The sequence below is a fragment of the Pteropus medius genome, unplaced genomic scaffold (genome assembly GCF_902729225.1).
Source record: "Pteropus medius unplaced genomic scaffold, Ma_sr-lr_union100, whole genome shotgun sequence".
NCBI lineage: Eukaryota > Metazoa > Chordata > Mammalia > Chiroptera > Pteropodidae > Pteropus > Pteropus medius.
Window position 1 is genome coordinate 3702413 of NW_024342475.1, and position 22111 is coordinate 3724523.

Here is a 22111-nt window from a genome sequence, read left to right on the forward strand (position 1 = left end):
CTTTCAGAAGATGGGGCTTCCACTGGGAATAATGATTTATTTCTCTCCATAATTAAATTGATTTTTGAGCACTTTTCTCATTTATAGTCTAGGTAACTTGATGTTTTCCAGGCTAATGGTTTCATCTTGAGCCTACATTTCATGTGATATTTGTGAATGTAACTCATGGTAAATTGCACGTTAGTCATTTAACCTTTCTGCCTCAGTTATTCAATTTGCAAAACAATGATAATTTAGGCCCCTATTAGAACAGAAGAAAGAGAGGAAAAGAGGATAGGAAATAAATTAAATATTCGATTTGGTCAGAATATGAAGAGACTGGCATGTTAAATGTATTGAAACACGGTTTACATATGTATAATGTTACTATGTGAAAATATTTATATGAACTAACGCTGTGTTAAAAATTGTATATATTCACTATATAACTGAATTTTAAAGATAAGAAAAAAGATCTTCGATATTTAATGACACTTTTCCTGTTGTAATCAGAAAAGAATAGTGATATTCAAAACAGTATAGATGACCCTTGAAATTTATGAATATTGTGTATAAGTATCATTTCATTCAATATTCTCCATGGAAAGAACACTGAAAAAGGAGGAATGTGGAGATAAAAATGGAAGTTTTATGATAGCAAACATCAATTTGTCTCTTGATGATTACTTAAGCCATTCTCCTATGATTGTTGAAATAATTCTTTGTCATATTTCCTTAAATGTGACACTCACAATGTGTAGCTTGCCAGATGATTTGAGGTGCTTTTGGGTTATTGGCTATATTATTATTTATAAAGCTGTCTTCTACTGATGGCATATGATAATGCCATATGATGTAATATGGTAATGATATAGAAATTCAGTTTAAATCAAACGTAAATAAAACAGAAAAATTAAAAAGAAAATATTAAGTAAATAATAGTCTAGGTACTGTATAAATATGGCAAAAATCATGGGAAGTTCCTCAGATGACCAGGTTGGGAAAATATTGCTTTACCACATTCCTGAGTGATGATAAGAATAACCAAATGCGTGGCAAATTGGTTTAAAAAGAAAACTGAAGTCATTTCGATCTGAACTCTCTTAGAGGCTAATGAGGGATTTCTTGTATTTTTCCTAGCTGAACATTATCCATCAGTAATATGGGATAACTTTTCACTCTTGGAGAAAGTACCATCCACTGTGTTAAGGGTGCTGGGAGGCATCTAGGACTATGTCGTTTTAGATCAGAATATTTATCTGCAAGGGAAGAATTGCATATGTTTCATCCAATCATGTTGTAAAAATTCTAGCACTGACATTTTAAAGACATTTTAAACTGCTCTATTTTTTTAGAGCAGTTTAGGTTTAGAGCAAAATCAAGGTGAAAATACAAGGAAATCTCCTTGCCTTCATGTACTCACAATTTCTCTCTTATCAACATCCCACCAGAGTGGTACATTTGTTATAATCAATGAACCTACACTGACACATTATAATTACCCAACATTCATAGTTTACGTTACTGTTTACTCTTACTGTTCTACATTCTATGGTTTTGGACAAATACGTAAGGACATATGTCCACCATTACAGTGTCAGACAGAGTATTATACTGCCCTAAAAATCTTCCAGGCTCCCTTTATTTATCACCCCTCTTTCCCCAAAACCTTGGGCAACCACTTATCTTTTTACTGTCTACGTAGTTGTACCTTTTCCAAAATGTCATATGGTTGGAATCATACAGTGTGTAACATTCTCTGATTGGCCTTTTCCCCTTAGTAATAGACATTTAAGTTTCTTCCATGTGTTGTCATGACTTTTAGGGCTCATAATATTCCATTGTCTGGATGTACCCCATTGACTTTTAACAACCCTGAAAAAAATATTACACTTGAAAATAAAATTTAGGACAAGTGACACAATGTGAAGTGATCTAAACTTTTTTCCCCTCAAAAAATCACATCTTTTGCCTTTATCTCAGGCCAGCTTGTTTTTAGCTCTTTGATTTTTGTGCTGCACTTTTTATTCTGTGCTATAATGTTTCTTGTGCTTTAACAGTAGACAGGCAATGAGAAAAAGAGAAAAAGGATGGGGAATTTTAGGTATGTAGTTTTATCTTGTCAGACTAGATAAGTGCTAGAGATTGGATAAGGGGAGTTGTGTGGAGTTTGGTAATGTTGGGGATAGTCTATGGGGGTAGCACAAACAGGAAATGACAGATGTGTTAAAGTGAGCCAAATATGAAAGTTGGAATTCTAACATCTTTTTTATTCAACCTCAGGCTCATAGAGAGACCTTAGTGTCCAATCTTTTCCTAGGATGTAAATTAGGTGGCCCAAACAAACAAAATGAATAGAATCACTAAAATACGTAACCAGATAACATAATGGAAGAAAACCCAAATCTTAATCCATTTCAGTTGTAATATTCTTCTGAAAAATGGAGTAGGATCTTGATTTATATAGTCTCTTAAATATTTATTAGTCATCTACTGTATAAATAACATTATGGCCTCTCCTCTCTGGTTTCACAAGTCCATGCCTTTGTTGACAAATATCCTCAACAATAGACTATTCTTTCTCTTTTACTACTTTCTACCAAGCTCCCTTATAAAGCAAATTAAAAGTCAATAATGTTTTATTTACATTTTTATTTTTTTAAATATATCTATTTAATATTGCTGACGTTGTGTAAAATTTTGCGATGTATTTCTTTTTTTATTTTTATTTTTTTCTGTTTGTCTTGCTGCAGTGGAGAGCCAAATGTGCTGGTGTTCTTGTCTATTTTTTTCCTTAAGAGTTCTGTTTCCTCACCAATACCCAGTGAGCCAGGTTATTACCTGTTTTATCGATTTTGTATATTGAATTATGAAATGTACTAGTAACTAAGAGATAAAATAAATGAAAAACATAAAACATGTGAAAACAATAAAAAAGTCTGTGCTTTGGATAAACTGATTTTGAATAAATATGCAAATAGTAATGAGAGGGAATCCCAAGTTATTATTTAATTCAATATCAAATTGTGTGGTGAGATTTCAGGGCTGTAGAGATTGTGGAGGAATAAATAAGGATTTCTATGTTTTATTAGATAGGAATGCCTTATGCCAGGGAATGGAATGAAACTGATATTTAAATGAAAGAATTTATTAAATAGACATTGTAAAGGATGAAAATAAAAATGTAGGTGAAAGAATTTGAGCAAAAACTGGCTTTAAGAAGGATCATGGTATCTGGGCATGACAATATTTGTTTTAAAGGGTCCTTTTTTGAAAATCGTTAGAGGAAATCTGTTAGAAGAGAGAGATAATTAGGTAGGGTTCTTGACTGTCAGAGTGAGGTGTTAGATTTGCTTTGTTAACCAACAGAGAGTGAAACTTTCTTATTATATCAATATTTTGTGATAGGTAATACCTATTTTATTGCAGAAAATTTGGGAAACATATGAAACTATGATGAATTAAACAGAAATCACTTTTAATCTTAGCACCAGAAGGAAGTACTACAATTATTCTAGTGTTTATTTGTCCTAGCCTTTTTTGGGACAAAAATCCATACATAGGTATGTATTTTCTTGCATAAAAATGGAATTCTTCTACATAGATTGCTAGTATCTTGATTTTTAAAATTAATATTACCCTATAGTTAATTTTAAGTCATTATTCTTTGAAATGTGTTGAATGGTACTAATATGTTCTCTAATACTAAATTATTCTTGTATTCTTGGAATACATTTTTCTTGATGATGATGTATTATTCATGGAATATGCTGCTGTATTAAATCTGCTAATTAAAGAAAAATCTCTATTCATAAAGAAAATTGGCCGGTGGTTCCTCCTTATTTGTGAGTACAATTTTTTAAAAAAATACACCAGGCTTATGTAAGTGTCGCTGAATTAATTGGGAAGCTTTTCATATTTTGCTATGCTCTGGAAAAATTTAAATACAAGTTAGACAAACATTGCTAGTATTGGGACTTCTGGTTCCAGCAATGTGTTTGGCAAAATTAACACAGAACACTCCTATTACAATTACCTAGATATGCTAAGCAAAAATACAAGAAGAACAAAAATGAAAGACAAAGCCAGGTTCTAGAGAAAGAAAGGAAACCTTAAAGGTTCCGGAACTAAAGGCAGTACTGTACTGAAAAGCTGCAGCAGTAAGTAGTAGTGCCAGTGCCATAGAATTAATTAACAGAGAAAGGGGTGGTTTCAGACAATAGGTGAGGGCTGGTCTTAATGTCAATACATTGATGTGAGATTAGATGCCAATAAAGAGATTTGAGATTAGAGGAAGTATCCCTACAATTGAGATTTGAAATTCTTTCCTTTCTTTCGTGCTGGGCCTGGCAGTATCAGTGCCCTTGTGAAAAGGGCGCATATGAATAACATCCCCTGGATTTCACATTCAATTTATACACCCAAGAGAATGGCAGAATTATTTCTGTTATATCAACAGTAATAATATTAGGAAAAAGGTAATGTAATATGTTCAATGTTCTGAAAAAAAGTTCTGCTAGCTTATATTTCTGATTCGGCAAAATAAAATAATAAAGACAAACTAAGTTTATTTTTAGAAAACAAATGTTGAAAGATTTTGACTTCAAGACACTCTAAGTAAGAGAAATTCTAAAAGACATACTTTAAGTAGAAGGAAAAGGATTCCAGATGGAATTACTGAGATATAAGAAAGGATAAAGAGCAGAAAGTGGTAAAAGTGTAGGTTAATCTAAATGAATATTGAGTATGTAAAGCAATAATTATGGTTTCTTATTGGACTAAACATGTAGAAATAAGTTGCATAGTCAGAAATAACATTTCCATTATGATGAAGGGTAATAGGCTTTAACTATTTTTAAGTCTGTATGTAATCTAAGATGATAATTGTTTTGATTAGCTTTAGACTTGAATAAATGAATGGTGTGTAATGTAATTTTTAGAGTATCACTAAAAGAATAAAGGAAGTGTATAACTTCAAGTAGATAGAAAAATAGAGTGAAAAAATAATATATTTTTAAAAAGACAAAGAAAAAATGTACAAATTTGAGACAAGTAGAAAACATAAAATTAAATAATAAATAGAAATCAAAACATGTCAGCAATTTCATTAGCTATAAAAGGATTAAATGCCTCAGTTAAACTATGATTATTTCAGACAGAATAAAAAAATAAATTTAACATATAACAGATAAACATTCCAAAAGGTTTAATTTTAAGGGATATTTTGTGAAATTGAACCAAAGAAAATGACATGGCAATATTAATACGAGATAAAATAAAATTTAAAACAAACACAAATAAATAATATAGATGTGTTAGACAATACAATGGAAAGAATAAATTCTGTAGTCATATGTAGAACACTGCATCTTTTAGCTGTAGAATACATATGAAATAGTGATAAAAACTTGATCATATGCCAGATGATTTAGTCAATTTCAATACATTTCAGGGAACTAAAATTACACAGGATGTGTTCTCTAAACATAATGCGATTAAGCTAAAAACCAGTAACCAAAAGATAACTAGAAAATTCAGGTAAGTTCAGAAGTTATAAAATGCATTATCAAAGAAACCATGGGTAATAGAAAATATCATAATAAAACAATATTCTGAACTTAATGAAAATACTAGGGACAAAATTCGTGGGATGCAAGTAAACAAGAACCTAGTGGTAATTAATGTATAACCTTAAGTGCATTAAGGAAGAAATGGTAAAAATTAACGAACTAACATAATCTCAAAAATTCTACAAAGATATCAAATAATTCCAATGAAATAAAAAGATATATAAATATAAGTAAAGATATTAGTGAAATATGGACATATAAAAGAGTGTATCAAAATAGTTATACGAAATAGTTATACACTGATGAAATTAACCAAGGAAAATAAAATAAAGACACAGATACAACTATCAGAAATGCAATGAGAGAATATAACTATATTTGCTGCACACATTAGAAAGATAATAAAACAGTAAGAGAACACTGTGAGCAACTTTATGACAATTAATATGAACATTTATTTTAAAAGGAAAAAGATCTTAAAAAATATATTACTTACCTAAAATGACTAAAGAGGAAATAAAAAACTTTATTGCAACCATTAAAGAGGTTGAAACAGTAGTTAAAATATTTTCCCAAACAAAAAGTTGTAGCCTAAATGGCTAAACCAAATGTTCTATCAAACATCTGTATAAGAAATATTTCTAATCTTTTACACACTTTTCTAGGTAGTAGAATATGAAGATATGCATCCCTGTCTATTTATGAGGGTAGCCATGGAACAATCCAGGTATTGTGGAATCTCAAGCATAAAAAATTTTTGAGACTTTTTAAATGAGAAAATAATATAAAATTATGAATATAGGATTATTTAGTGGCCTGTTTGGTAGAGCTCTACGAGAGTGAGAATCCATGAAGCTCAAACTTCTTTAGCATCATGGTAAATCTATCTTTGAAGATAATAAAGCTTGAGATTGATATCAAACCTGACAAGGATAATGTAATAAAAAAATAACAAGCCAGTTTAATTCAGGAACACAGATTAAAAATAAAATATTTAGTCAAACATGCTCAACAATACCTTAAGTGAGATAATATATCATGATAAAGTTTGGTTTATTTCAAGAGTACACAAATTGATAAAAATTAGTTAATATCACTTACATTATATATTAATATAATTTATATTACCAGATTAGGGAAAGATATGATTGTATTAACAAATGCAGAAAAATGTGATAAAATGTTAACATCTATTTATATTAATATTTATTTATATGTATTTTTAAAAGCACATTTTAGCCAACTGGATATAAAATTAAACTTCTGTTACTTTATAAGAGACGTCAAAAACTAGCCTTCAACAAATATAATGTTTAGTGAAGTAATTTAAAAACCTTTTTTTTTTTTAAGATTGAGAACTAGGCAAGGATACCTGCATTACCACTTCAATTAATAGCATACAAGGGATTTTACTTAGTATAATAAGGCCAGAAAAAAAAAGATAAGAATTGGAAAGAAAGAAATGTAAGTGTCACATGATTATGTAAAACGAAATTCAAAAACTCTATACAAATTATGAGAATTAATGAAAAGTTTAGTTAAATTGATGGACACTAAATAGAATTACATTTCCATATGTCAACAACAAATTAAAAAATACAACAAATTAGAAAATATTATTAAAACATGTCATTTAGAAGAGCATAAACTATAAAATACTTTTAAACAAAATTTGTGCAGATATAATTTATGTAGAAAATAATGAACATTTACCAAGAAACGTGAAAGAAAATTTATATAAATGGCAGGAGCTAAACATTTGTTTTATTAAAGGACTTATTAAAATATTTTAATTCTCTCATAATTGATCTCTATATTTAGTAAAGTCACAATAAAAATCCTATCACTATTTTTTCTTTATTTTGAGCAGCTTCACAACTTCAGTATATAACGTGTCTTAAAGTACAATGACTTAGAATAAGAAAAACACATTAAAAAAAAAATAAGGTGAGACCTATTAAAAAGGCTTAGTAATTAAGAAAGTATAGTATGAGATAGAAATATAGACCAATATAAGACTACAGAGAGCTTACGAATAGACCTATGTTTATATGGACATTTGATAAATGACATAATTGGTACTGCAAATAAATGCAGGAAAGATTTGATTTTTAAATTAATGTTTCTGGTACAATTGAGTACCCATCTGGAAAAAAAAGAAAATAAAAAGGAAAGAAAAGAAATATGAGCCCTACCTTATATTATCAAACATGAACCTAATTTCCAAGTCATCAAAGACCTAAAGGAAAAATTATAAAAATTTTAACAGATACTATAATAAAAGTCTTTATGACCTCATAGTGAGAGAGATTTTCTTAAGCATGAAAAATACTAACTACAAAAGAAAGTATAAATAGATTTGACAATATTAAAATTATGAACTTCTGTTTATCAAATATATTAGTAAGAAAATGAACAGATAGGTCATATGATATTTGCAATATAGCTGATCAACAAAAGACTAGTATCCAAAACATATAAATCAGTAAGAAAAAAATAAACAGGTGACCCAACAGGCAAATAGACAAAAATCTGAATAAGGACTTCAAACACACATCCAAATGGCCAGCAAATGTATTAAAATAGACTTAACCTTATAGTTAATCAAAGACATGCAAAATAAAACTCAAATGAAATACTATTACTCACTGACCAAATAAGCAAAAAGAAAAAAAAAAAAAGTCAGAGACAATACTGCTAGTGTGGGTGTGGGGCAAAGGAATCTCTTATGTAAAGTTGTTGGGAATGTTAATTAAACCAATTTTGGAAAGCAGATGAGCATTATCTAGTACATTTGTAGATTTCTACACCTTTTGACGCAATAGTTCCACTCATAAATATTTATCTAGAAAAACTGTTGCATTTGTGCATAAAGATAAACATTGGGAAACATTGGGAAAAATGTACACAGTTTTTTTTTTTTATATAAAAGCAAAACTTGGAAATAACTAGGATGTCCATCAACTCTAAGTGGATATAGTAAATTTGTTAAACTGTGTACGATGAATTCTACATAGCAATAAAAATTAATCCCTACAACTATTTCCAGCAAGGAGGACGAATTCCACAAATAAAAAGTTGTGATAAAGGAAGTTCAAAAAAAATATGTTATGAACTGAATTGTTCCTCTCTACCCCAACCCCCCTGCCAAATTCATATGTTGAAGCTATAACCCTCAATGTGACTATATTTGGAGATGGGTCCTTTAAAGAAGTAATTGAGGTTAAGCGAAGTCATAGGGTGGGTCCTAATTCAACAACTGGTGTCCTATAAGAAAAAGAAGACACACCCAGAGTGCATGTTCACAGAAAAAAATAATTATGTGAGGAAGCAGTCAGAAGAAAGTGGCCATCTGCAACCTCAGGAGAACCCAAACCTGCCAAGAGCTTAGATTTAACTCTCCAGTCTCCAGAATTCTGAGTAAAAAAAATATGTTGTTTAAGCCATCCAGTTGTGGTATTTTATATGGCAACCCTATCACACTAATACAGAATACATACTTTAAATAAATGATTTCATTAATGTAAGTTTCAAGAATAGGCTACATTAAATTATATTGCTTAGGAATATATAGAAAGATAAGACTATAAAGAAAAGCAAGAAAATGATTTTCATAAAAAGTCTAGATAGTGTTTTTCTGTATGATGGGGGAATATTCCAGAGAGTGCTCTTGGGGGCTGACTATGATCACTATCATGCTTTTGACCTGGATGGAGTTTATATACAGATTTCTCTGTTTAATTCCTTAACCTGTATATATGTACATATCCTGTACATATGTATTCCATATAAATGATAACTTGCACAATTAAAAGAAAAATGCTAGGTACTGCTACAGAGATAATTTAAGTGGTGTTTGATTCTGTGGGAGGAGCCAAAAATGAGATTGGGGAGGTAGAACCAGGACTTCGTAAGTTATAGGGAATGTGTTACTTGGCTGCAGGCTGCCTCTTTGTGAGGCAGAAGCAGGCAAGAATAACATCCTAGGGAAAGTGGCTCCCATTTGGTCAAGGATGATTGAGGAGAAGGAAACATCCTTGAGGCATTAGCAGCTATGAAACCTAGTAGAAAAGGGAGCCAAGGCAGGGCAGCAAAACTTCCTACACGAGGGATGAGAGTTGGACCTATCCCATGGTGTCATGAGTAAGTGCATGGATACGTATATGAAGTGCTTTGATCATTATCTGGCATACAATAGGCACTCCATAAATGTCACATTATGATTATAATTACTTTTATTTTTAACAGTAGCTTATAAGAGGTATTATTTCTAGAAAAACTAAAAATAAGAATAAATACAGATACTAATATTTTCCTAGGAGTCCAGGATCCAAAGTTTAAAGATATTATTGGTTCCACCTTTTTTGCCTATCGGAATCAACCAATCCTATGGCTGGATCTGCACTTGTAATCTGGGTGACTCTAAGATATGTCCAGGCCCACACTGCTGAAACTTTTATTGGCAGACTTCTCTTAATAGTTCCCTCTCATACACATCCTCAGCCACATAATGTTTTTCTCCTATCCGTTTTTTCACAGTCAGGGCTTGATTCCATTTTAAATATTTATTTTTACCCAAATAATACACATAAGTTTCAACAGAATCAAATAGCTGTAAAGATATATAACAAACTCAGTAACTGCCTATCTCACACCTCTCTGTCCGTCAATTCTACTCCCTGGGGCTGACCAGTCTGAGCCCTTGTACAGGTTTTCTCTCCTTGTTTACCTCCTCCACATGTTTGTAATCTAGATTCATCATTTGTTAATTTTAGACATGATCCATTTTCTTCCTGGTATGATGAATGAGCTCTCAGAAGCAACTCTTCCCCTCCTCTATATATCACATTCTCACATATATCATAATGCCTTATGTCATAATGCCTTATACCTTATATCATAATGCCTGAACAGCTCAGGAAGCCCTGCTTACATTCATACATTTGCATTATTCTTTGCAGAGCCAGGTAGTGTACTATAATTGAATTTCCTTTCTCACATAACTTTTTAATGTTTTTCACATTTGCATTGAATTATATCTTGAGGCCTTGCATATCTTAAAATGTCATTCATTTATCTTCCCTTCCAATTGGTAGTTTGACAGATTTTAGAATTCTAAATTGAAGATTATTTTCTCTAAGAATTTTAAATGTATCACTCCATTTTCTTTAGTACTTAACATTGCTATTGGGAAGCCCTGTGCCTTCTGATTTCTGTCTCTTTGCATGTTATCTGCTTTGTTTAGCTTTGTATTTAGACCTCACTTGCATAAAAAAGTTGTAAAATGTTGCAGGGGGATGAGAGCTCAAAGAAGATGCCTTTGACTCACTTCACTCACACTCACTGCATCTTGGACCTGTTGATAAACAACTCACACTGAAGTTTTTCTCTTACGTTCCCTCTCTACTCTAAAATTTTCTGTTGTTTCTCTCCATGTTCTCCTTCGCATGCATTACATTTCACTGTGAGCCACTCTTTAGTGATGCCTCCAGCACACCAATTAGATTGTCTTCATTCGGAGCTCAAAGAGCACACGCTGTACTTTTTATCACCACTTTTAGTTTTTGTTCAATAAATGTGGTTAGTAATCTCGATTTTTTGCAGTATTCTGAAATTCCAGATATTCAACAAAATCAACATGCATGGCAATCTTTTCCCTATCGAAACAAATTTTTCAGCTTCAAATCACAAGTCATTTATGTTGTTGTTAAGTCAGAATTTAAAGTATGGATCGAGGAGACCATACTATCTGTTCTTACTCATTCATTGGCAGTTTCTTCTTCTGTTCTAATGACAGTCTCAACATACACAAATATATTTTGCAAGTGGAATTATGTGTAATACTGTATCAAATGTATTAAAATTGTCATTCTAGACATAATACATCAACTCCATTGCTTTCATCTGTAAAACTTGTAATTCCATCAAAAAAGCAATCAAGTTGTCTATGGAAATGATTTGTTCCTCACAAACACCTGGTGATTATAGCTCCTGGTTCTATTATCCTATGGATGCCTTCAGATTTTCACCTTTCCTTCATTCATTATTTACTGGAGATTCAAGATGTGCACAGATAATTCAAATTTACCACGCATCACTGATTATTTTATAATGCTATTAAATAGGAATATGGTACTGTATTTCACAAATGAAGAAGCTAAAACAAAAGTATATGTTAATTGAAGTGCAATGATCCAACCATAATTTTCCCTGGAACTGAAAATTCGGTTTCAACAGAGCCCACTTTGCTCATCATTTTCTTTGAGGTTTCCCAAGCCGTTCTGATTTAGTAAGTTATAAGAGACCACCAAACTTTATCTGCCGACATAAAACCAAAGACTTATAAGTATGGTTTTTCTCAATATACTTACTTACTTCGCATCCACAACTTTTCACACTTTCTCCATTTTGCACAATTTAGGAACACAACTAAATATTGCAATTCACACAATCACTAAGCCAGAATGTATCAATGTGCATGGAATATGTGCAGCTCTCAGTTAAAATTACAAAGAGGATCATGCTGCAGTACACAGAGGATGGTTCCATGTGGCCGGGTCTGCTGCCCTCACCTCAGGGGCAGAGAGCACTCTGAGGCAGTGGTGATCTACTCCTTTACTGGCAGATGATTAGTTGTATTGGAGCAGAGAAGAAAATAGGAAAGAAGCGGAAGAAAGAAGTGGTCAAAACCTTTTCTGTCTTGAATAGGAAGTAGTAAGCAGAATGTACACTTTGGACTTGCTATCTTTGTGTTGAAAACCTGGAAAGCCTTTCATGTAAGCTAGCTCTTTCCTGCCTGAGGGCAGTAGAAATTGGCTTGGACAGTTAGGAATAGAGGGTTAAGCTGTACTAGTAAATGAGATTTTGAAATGTCAAGTTTAGGGGCTAAAGGTCAAATTTAAGTAAGAGAAATTCTAGAAAATTATTGGCACAATTGCCTTACAACATTGTATTTTGTTGAAAGGTTAAGGAGACAGTGAGGTGGCTACTGAGGACCCTGAAGAGATTTCTAAAATACTGAGGGATGTTACTTCAATTCATTGGGAAAGGCAGCCTCATCTCATCAGATAATGGGATCTGAGAGAGGGAAGTCTGGGCAGCTTGCTTGTTGGTCTCAGGTCTTACAAAGAAAACAGATCTTGTCAGTGTCTGAAGATAGGGCAGAGCGTATTCAGTACCTGCTGTTCATTGACAAGTAGAAGTGAGTAAGGATGCATAGTCACATTGTTTTTATATTTGGTGACTCTCTGTGGCTACAAGTCAAATATTTGAGGGAATCACAGAGTAGGTTTATAACTGGAATTTACATGTATGTATTTGATCTCATTTGCTTTTCTTCTTGTAGAATGATGTCATTCAATTTATCTCATCTATATGCTAGTCACCAAACACACATGTAATTCATGAATTGAAGACAGAGAAGAAGTTCCAAAGCACTGGATCGAAGAGATACCATAAGCAAATATTTTGTACATGGATACCAATGTGGTTATATCAAAAACTCCACCATTTGTTGGATTTTTTTGACAATGTAATGGCAACTGATGGGTTGGTTACATAAACACTTTATATATTTACAAAAGAAATGCTCTAGACCACATATGCTACATTTACAGTGATGTCAAATATTTCCAGCTGTATTCACTTCACTGCTTGTACTTTGCAAATAATTTAATCCACGTGCTTTTCAATGTGTGTAAAGTGTACATTCTCAAAAACAAGTAAGACTTGCTTCTATTTACTATATTTCAGCCAACTACAAGTTAAATATTGTGAAACTGGATGTTCCAGATTCACTCTTTCCCATCCATAAAAGCAATAGCCTTACGGAGATGAAAGCCATCTTCTGGGAGAAAAGGACTGTGGGCTGAGTACAGGCACCTTCTGTGACTGTGTGTAGGCTAGGCAAGCATAGGGATCCATCCAAAGCTCGGAAATGGGATTTCCTGCTCTTAAGATGAAAGCAATGGGTGTCATTGGCAATAGAACTCCCGGTGACTAATGTCATTGGAGATAAGTAGGACGGTTTGTTTTGTTCTATGTCCGTCCTCAGAGTATCACAGATTGTAGTGGATTATAAAATCTTTGGGGAAGGGAATGAAATGTTACTTTCTTTGTTGTATTTTGGTTTGTGGAAACTATTCTTTATACATTTCCTTGCCCCTACTCCTCCATGAATTAACACAGTAAAGTGAAAACAGTACAACTTTGAAGTTAAACAGATGTGAGTTTAATCCCAGCCTTGTCTCCATGTGATTTTGGCCTCTAATAATCTGTGTGAATCCTTTGTTTCCTTCTGTGAAAGAAAGTGGTCATGATAACTACCTTGCAAGATTGTCAAGAACTTTATCACTGATGTATTTGAAGCAGTTGGCAGAGAGTAGTCATCTTCGAAATTGTAGTAATTGTTCCTTTCTGCATTACAGCAGGTAAATAAACAAGAAAGCATGATAAATTTTCTGGATTTTTTTGCTTTACTTTGACTTTAGCAGTAGGTGCAAATCATCCCTAAAAAGGAAGAAATGTACATAGGCTTGCAAAACTGAGTAATTTTTTCCTATAAAAACTGAATAAGTATTTTTTTTAAAACCATCTAATCAAGAGGCTATCAATTAGCTCTGATGACATGTGACTTCTGACTCTTGAATCAACATGTTCTGCCTGAAAGAGGTAATCTTCTCAAGATTTCAAGATCGGTTGTGAAAGGGAGATGATATTTCTTTAGTGGAAGGAGATAGGGAGATCTTGAAATAAATAAATACATTTTTAAACTTAAAACAAAGACAAATAGAAATTATTCCAAATAAATGCAGGTGACTAGAAATTCCAGAGCATAGGACTACAAGTTATTAGGTCATTAACTGATTTTGTTAAAGATGAGGATAATTTATCATCTAGTAGACATTTGCGTTTCTCCTATGACTCAATTTGTAGATCTTATTATGAGGTGTTTACTGGTAATACTAAAGTAGTTTTAGTCCATAGAAATGTATATGAAAGGAACAGAAAAGTAGCCAATGCTTACTTGAGTTCATGTGTGCTTAAGGTTGGATGTAGGGGGATCTCACAGCAACCAGATGCAGAAACATTGCTAGAGTGCAGGGAAATAAGAAAGCAAGAAATAAGAATTTCTTTATTCAGGCCTATCCCTCCCCAGGCTTTCACAGCTTCTCATCTCCACCCATTGATGAGTTTCTACTCAGTACTCTCTTCAGACCACGTTTCCTTGCTTTTACCTGGCCCGACCAGAAACTGATGACTCTGGTGTCCAATTAATAGTTGGTTCTCATTATTCACAGTAGTTATGTTCTACAAAGTTGCTACAAATGCTGAATTAGTGAATACTGACCATTGCTCTTAGGAGGAAATAGTGGTTTATGTTCCTGTGAGTCTCTGGTTAAGACAGTTTTATCAACTGATCAGTGCATAACCTTGTTTCATGTATATTTCTGTTTAAAGATACCTTATTCAATAAATATTGTTGATTCATTAACATTGAACTCACGGCCTTTAGTGCTATAACTCAGACCTGAGGAAAGTTCATCTAACACATGTATTTTCTCCATGAGGCACCTTACATCCTTTCCGAGCTTAGAAACACCAGCCAGCACTTCAGCATGATGCTTGTGGGTCAATTTAAACATAGGAATCACTAACAAAAGTTCATAAAACATGGGATAAAACAGACCGAGAAAAGGCACTTATTTGCAGTATGCGATGAAATAAGAAGGCTTTGTTTGAACTAGCGTGAACTCCAGAGTGTGGGTCCAGAGACTCAAAAATTTGCTTCTCTGCACATGTCCATGAATAACTGAAACCCTGACGATGACAGCCAAATGAGAGACAGGATTGAGATACCACAAGCACTTGGCAGGGAAGGATGGCACAGGGAGCAAGGGAAGATTTATAAACCCTTCTTAGAGCACAGAGCCATCTTCCTATCAGTTTTATAGTTGACGCCCCCAGCTCTCACAGACAGACCTGTGATATCTGCATTATTACAGCTTCCCTGCATTCATCCCTTGCACTTTTGTAATGTAGGAAAGAGAGAGATTAATTGTATGGTGAAACTCTTCAACAATTTGCTGAAACTCTGAATTCCTGACATTAATCTTTCCCCAAGTGCCCTATCATTAACTAGAAAAATCAACCTGGCAAAACCTTAGAGTAGGTTCATGCAAATGGAAACACATAAATAGTGTTCAGGATGGAGATGGGGCAAGGCTGTCTGGCTGTTTGAGAATCTGTAGCAAGATGATACATTAAGCTTTTTTCCAGAGTGCTTCATCCATGGAGCATGTCATTTATCCATAACCCTGTACTGCTGAGTTAAATAGTTTATTTTGGGCACAGGCCTGGTAAGAGCATGGAAAACATTTCCATTTTCAAGTTGTTTTCAACTTATGCAAATAAAAAAATCACTTCTCTCCTTGGTTTTCAAAGAAAATGTCTTTTTCTTCTCCATTTGTGGAATTTGGCAAGCAGCTGTCTTTACCTAGATTGTCTTCAGTATAAAAGGTAAATAAGCAAAAAACATTTATTTGGAGAGTTTCCCATAAATAAATGTTCTTATGATGCCACATTTGATTAGTCTTATCATATGTAAAATTGGCTAGAGCCCTCCATTGATGTATTAATTTTGAAAGTTTGAATCTGCTTTTTTAGATAAGACTCTTCCACACATGAATCTGTTCTTCTGTAAATAGAGCTCTCTGTGCTTGGAAAAATCATAATGACAAGCCAGATGGAAAAATAGAGTTCCTACCGAGGAGGAGAAAACATTCTATAAGTGGGGGTTGGTGGGTATGGATTTCGCCCCAGAGAGAGCCCCTGGGGTGACCAGTGCAGGCTGTGTGGCTTTGCACAGACCATTCTTCTGTACGTTCTCTCTTTCAGCCACAAACGGTGATTTAAGTCCTTTGTTACAAATTGGACATTAAATGTTGGTAGTTTTAGAACGAAAAGTAAGTGTGCACCACTGTTTCACTGACTACCTTTGAACTTGATATTTTATGTCTGCACTGAGTCAAGTCTCCCCAGCATGGAACAAACTCTTCCACATTCACATTCACCAGTTACTTGAAGTAGGCGAAACAAAGAATACATAATTTAAGTAAACCTAGGTTAAATGAACAGATATAACAGGAGATTCTTGAAAAGAAAAATTTAGGCATAGTCTCAGACTGTTTTCTAGGTTTAGTTCAAAGTTAAATACGTAATTCGTGGCAAACCTTGAATGTTAGTGATTGAAACAAAAATGAAAGCAGAATTTAAGATTAAAAAGTGACTCATTATCAATTATACTTTTTATTGGTAAGTGGTAAATGATTATATATGATCGAGAAAGTTAAAACTTAGCAAAAGCTAAGAAATTAAAAGGTTTTAAGTTAAAAAAAGTTTTATTTTCAATTATTTATTCAATTAATGTTTATCGAGAACTTCTGCAGAAGTTCTCAGTCCCCGGGCCAAGGACCGGTATCAGTCCATGGTCTGTTAGGAACCAGGCCACACAGCAGGAGGTGAGCAGCAGGTGAGCAAGTGAAGCTTCATCTGTATTTGCAGCCGCTCCCCAACGCTATCATCACCACCTCGGCACCACCTCAGATCATCAGACATTAGATTCTCATAGGAGCACAGGTCCCTGGTGCCAAAAAGTTGGGGACCACTGCTCTAGGGTACACATCTCAGTATTGAATGAAGCAAGTGGTCAAGGTGCTTATAATTTAGACAGCCCAAAACAAATTCTTAGATAATAGATAATGTAATTACATGTAAACAGGTAACATGCAGAGTCTCCTAGAGCAAACACTGGTTTCTCTCCCTTGCTAGTGTTTGTTGCTGGTAAGAACAAAAGAATAACTAGAGGCTTCATGGTCAGAGATTTGTTTGGACTTTGATTATGAACTAAAGTAATAATTTATTTTTATAAGCTAAATATTCAGCTTAAATTAAAGTCATTTGACTTTGTGAGTAAAGTAAATGTGTTTGAATTTTCACACTTTTTTTTTTTTATCATATCAGGATGCCAGATTGGACTAAAATATGGTGGAAACATCATTTACCTACACAGATTAGGTTTTTAAACTAAAAGTAATAATTCATACTTATATAGCACTTAGAAAATGCTAGACACTGTTTTAAGTCACACATACACACATATAATTCATTCCTCTAAAGCAAACTTATAAAGGGGTTCCAATCATCATCTACATAAACAAATAAAAGATGGCAGAATGTGCCACCTGAAAATATGCCACTTTGGCATGAAGATCATTTTGAGTTAAGGCACTTGAAAAACAGCAGGTACAAGAAGGGTGCTCTGTTCCCCACTTTTCTTCCTGAAAGCAGGAGGTAAAACTTCCATGTGAAAGGTGCCTTCTCTGTACCAGGAGGAAGGAAACATTCCTATCAGCAGGGATGGGTGTGGAGGCAGAAAGAAATCTGTACAAACAGACCTTGTTAAAATAACTCTTACCTTCCTTTCAGTTTCCCTCTACTTTTTAGTTATTTTCTACAATTGCTTCTCTTTGTTCAACTTAGTATATTGGCACTTAGATTCCGTTATCTCTTTGGGTCTTCATATTTCTGTGGGGACTCCCATGTACTTATAAAAATCTACATGTTTTTCACCTCTTAATCTGTCTTGTCAATTTAATTCTCAGGCGTATGTGGAACCCCTAAGAGGGAAGAGAGAAAGTTTTGCCTCCCCTACACTAACGAACTCGTGCTGCTCAGTGGAAGTGTGAATGTAATTTTTTATTTTGAAAGGTATTTATGGGGTAATGATGATCAACAGTCATACATTTTTCTAATACCTACTGTATGACAGACACTGGAGTTACAAAGATGGTCAAGACCTGATTCTTGCCCCATGGCTTATGTTATAGGGAGAGATGGACATGCAAGCAGATGAGCGCAGAGAGAGGTGGGGGCACTGTGAGGGGTTCCCTATGAGTGGAGTGGGGCATGCCATTCTCTCTAGAGTCTTCGCAGAGCATTTGACCCATTGCATTCTTGGTTTTTTGTTTTGTTTTGTTTTGTTTTGTTTTGTTTTGTTTTGTTTTGTTTGTTTTAGAAGTTGGCTCGACCAAGTCGAAGTCATTTCTAAAGATACTTCAAATTCTTACCATGTACTTGAGGCAATACGGTGGTTCTAGCTCTAATCTTTTACCAAACAGAGCAGTGATCTTAATTACAATCTCCTGAGCAAGTAAAAAAGTTGTTGCTAGGTTTGTTACATCTAATGTGAAGATCTAGGTCAGCACAAAAAGGGAGAGAATACAGACAATGACCTTCAATCAAAAGCAGAAGAAACTAGAGAGCTCTGGAGATATACTGAAAACTCCTCCCCTTGGCTCCATTCTGTTCACGAAAAAATCCATCAATAATAGTCCCTGACACAGACCCAATATCCAGACTAATAAGAATATGAAAGGTAACAATAATGGGAAATGAGTATTTTTGAGAATTGTATAATTTAATGATTTTATTAACACTTGAAATTATTTAGCAAAGCTCTCCGAGAGACTAAAACATGCCGGGGCCTGCAAAGCGCCTCACAATAGCAGTGTATTGAGAGTAAGAGCTTATGAATGGTATTGTCCAATAACATGTGTGTGAATGCTTGTGTGTGTATGTGTGTGAGTGTGTGTGATTTAACAGACTCAAATAGCAACATATGATGTAAACATCCCAACATAATTTACCTAAGACCTTTCACCTAGTCTTGTAAGATCAGTCTCACTTTCACGTACACACTCATATCTAAAACCATGCACATTCCATAGCTGTTTACTTATGCTAGTTCCATACTGGGTAAGGTTGAACTCTTGCCCTGGTCACACTATAAATTTTCACATAGAGCATTTTAATAGAGTTTCAAGTATTTGTAGGTCACTAACAATTTGTTCTAACTTTTAAAAGGTGAGTAAACTAAACATGCTATTCAAATCATGAATTCCTGAAGACTCTCTTAGTTGGTTGTTCCTGGTTATCATCTTGCAACATGCTGTGCATCTTAATTTTGCCTAAGGAATGTGCCTGAGGGACATAGTTGGTTATTAGCACTATAAAAACTTTATCAGATGAACAGGCACTGGCTTCATAAAAGATACTTAGTAATCATAAGAAAAGTCAAGGTTCCGATTAGAATATATAAATAATCTCTATGAAATGAATTCTTCAGCCTTTCAGCCCTAAAGAATATATATCACTTGATTCCTCTCAGCTTGCACACTACATTTGTCTGCATTAGGGAGATTCACTGAAGGCCCCAAAGCAATGCTCCTTCCTGCTCCAAGGAAAGTTTGAGAGGATAACTATGGCACATGGAGAATGTACAGTGCCTGCAAGGAAGTCTCTTCCCAGAATTCTGGAATCTCGGCATACAGGGTGGCACAGGGATTTGAGAAACTGTCAGCATGAAAGAAGATTACTATTTCTCACTGCCTCTAAAAAATATTGTTGTATTGTGTTTCATCATATTCTTTGATATGAATTCTGAGAAATTAAGACGCATTATTCACATGCGCGGACAAAGGCTTTCAGAAATAAGTGTTGGTGAGGATGTGGAGAAATTAGAACTCACATCCATTGCTGGTGGGGAGGTAAAATTGGTGCAGCCACTTTAGAAAACACTTTGGTAGTTCCTCAAAATATTAAACACAGAATTAGCATGTGACCCAGAAATTCTACCTCTAGGTATATATATATTCAAGAAATTGAAAAGCTATGTCTAGGCAAAAACCTGTACACAAATGTTCTTATCAGCATTTTTCATAGTAGCCAAATTGGAAACAATCCAGACGGATGAATAAACAAAATGTAGTATATTTACACAATGGAATGTTTGATGTTTTATAAAAATAATTAAGTTCTAATACATGCCACGACATAGATAAACCTTGAAAACATTATATTAAGTGAAAGAAGCAATAATAACAGGACACATATTGTGTGAATCCATTTATATAAAATGTCCAGGACAGGTAAACCCATAGATACAGAAAAAAGATAAGTGGCAATTACACAGTGGCAATAGTTTTACAACTCTTTGCTTATATTTTTAAAACACTGAATTGTACACTTTCGAAGAGTGAATTTTATGGTTTGTGAATTATATTTCAAAAAAGCTGTTATAAAAAATCTTTTTGAGCTGCTTTAGATAGTCCAAGCCTATGTTCCTGTAAATTCCTATAAATGATCAAGATTTAACTACTTATCTTGAGGTGTATTTTTGCCTAAAGATGAAGTGAAACATTTTTTTTAAAAGATAAGCAAAGACAGCAAAGCAATAAGAAGTTATTCTTTCACGTGTTGGAATTTCATGTTTTCAAACACCTGAAGGGAATCATAAAATGAATCAGAATGATAATAGATATGTTTTTGCAATGCTTTCATAGATGGTCTTATTCAAACATGTTCTAGGGGATGATAAATACAGATGATTATAGATTTATACACTATGAGACTCTGCATAGGAGATGAGACCAGAGAGCAAGTTCTCTGGGGGAGCATTTCTTATTTGTCTTTGTATTTTCCAGGGCACAGAGAACATATTAGTTGAAGGAAGGATTAAATGAGTCATTGTTTTATGGTTGTCCCCATCTGAGGGGCACCCTCAACCAGCAATAAAATAAATATCCCTTTATCTATGAGATAATACAATTTTAAAGAATAACCTATTCTAGAATGTGGTAGACACTTGATAAATGTTTCATGAAAGAATGTAGGAAGTAATAAATATGTGAATGAATAAATGTAGAACATATATAAGTGGATATCAGAGGAAAACCTCCCACCATACTTTTAAAGTTAGCTTCTTTCTTTGTATCCAAGGTGAGATTTAAAATTTTGAAGCATTTTAAAGAAATCAAATAAAATTTCTTTGACGTTTTGGGTCACTTGGCATTTTTGAAAGTATATTCTTTTTAGCAAAAATCAGCATTCTTCCTTCATGTTATTGTATTGGCATAGATTATAGTTATTAGATTCTGAAAATTTGTCGATTTAAAGAAAATAAAATTCATCATTGGACTTTCTCTAAAATAACAATGTATCATTCACATTTGCTATTGCCTCCAGCAACATCTATTTATGAGGTCAGAGCTCATAATGTAGGAGGGCAGAAATGACAGGTCAAATCAATTGATTTTTAAACATTTCGAAAATTCCTTACTGATTTGTTTACATGAATTAGCACATTCTGAGATCAAGTAAGAAGTAAATACATCAGATTTCTCATGGAGAAATTTTTAAGTTAAAGAAAATGGTATGAAAATATTACAATATCTGTCAATATCACTCTTTTACATGTAGAAAAATATTATACAGTCTGCTCTCTGACTTTCAGAGTATAAACAGTTATTCTAGTTTTGTTTGATAATGTGGCACCATCTTCTCATCCTTTGACGGCTCATCAAAACTCATAATAAAATAAGATCTTCATCGCCTTCATTCTCATTCACATCTCAAACTAATCTTGTTCCTGAGCTCTCCTGTCTAGCCAAACTCCCTAAATTAATTCTTAGCCACCCTCGAACTTTACTGCCTCTACTTTCTCC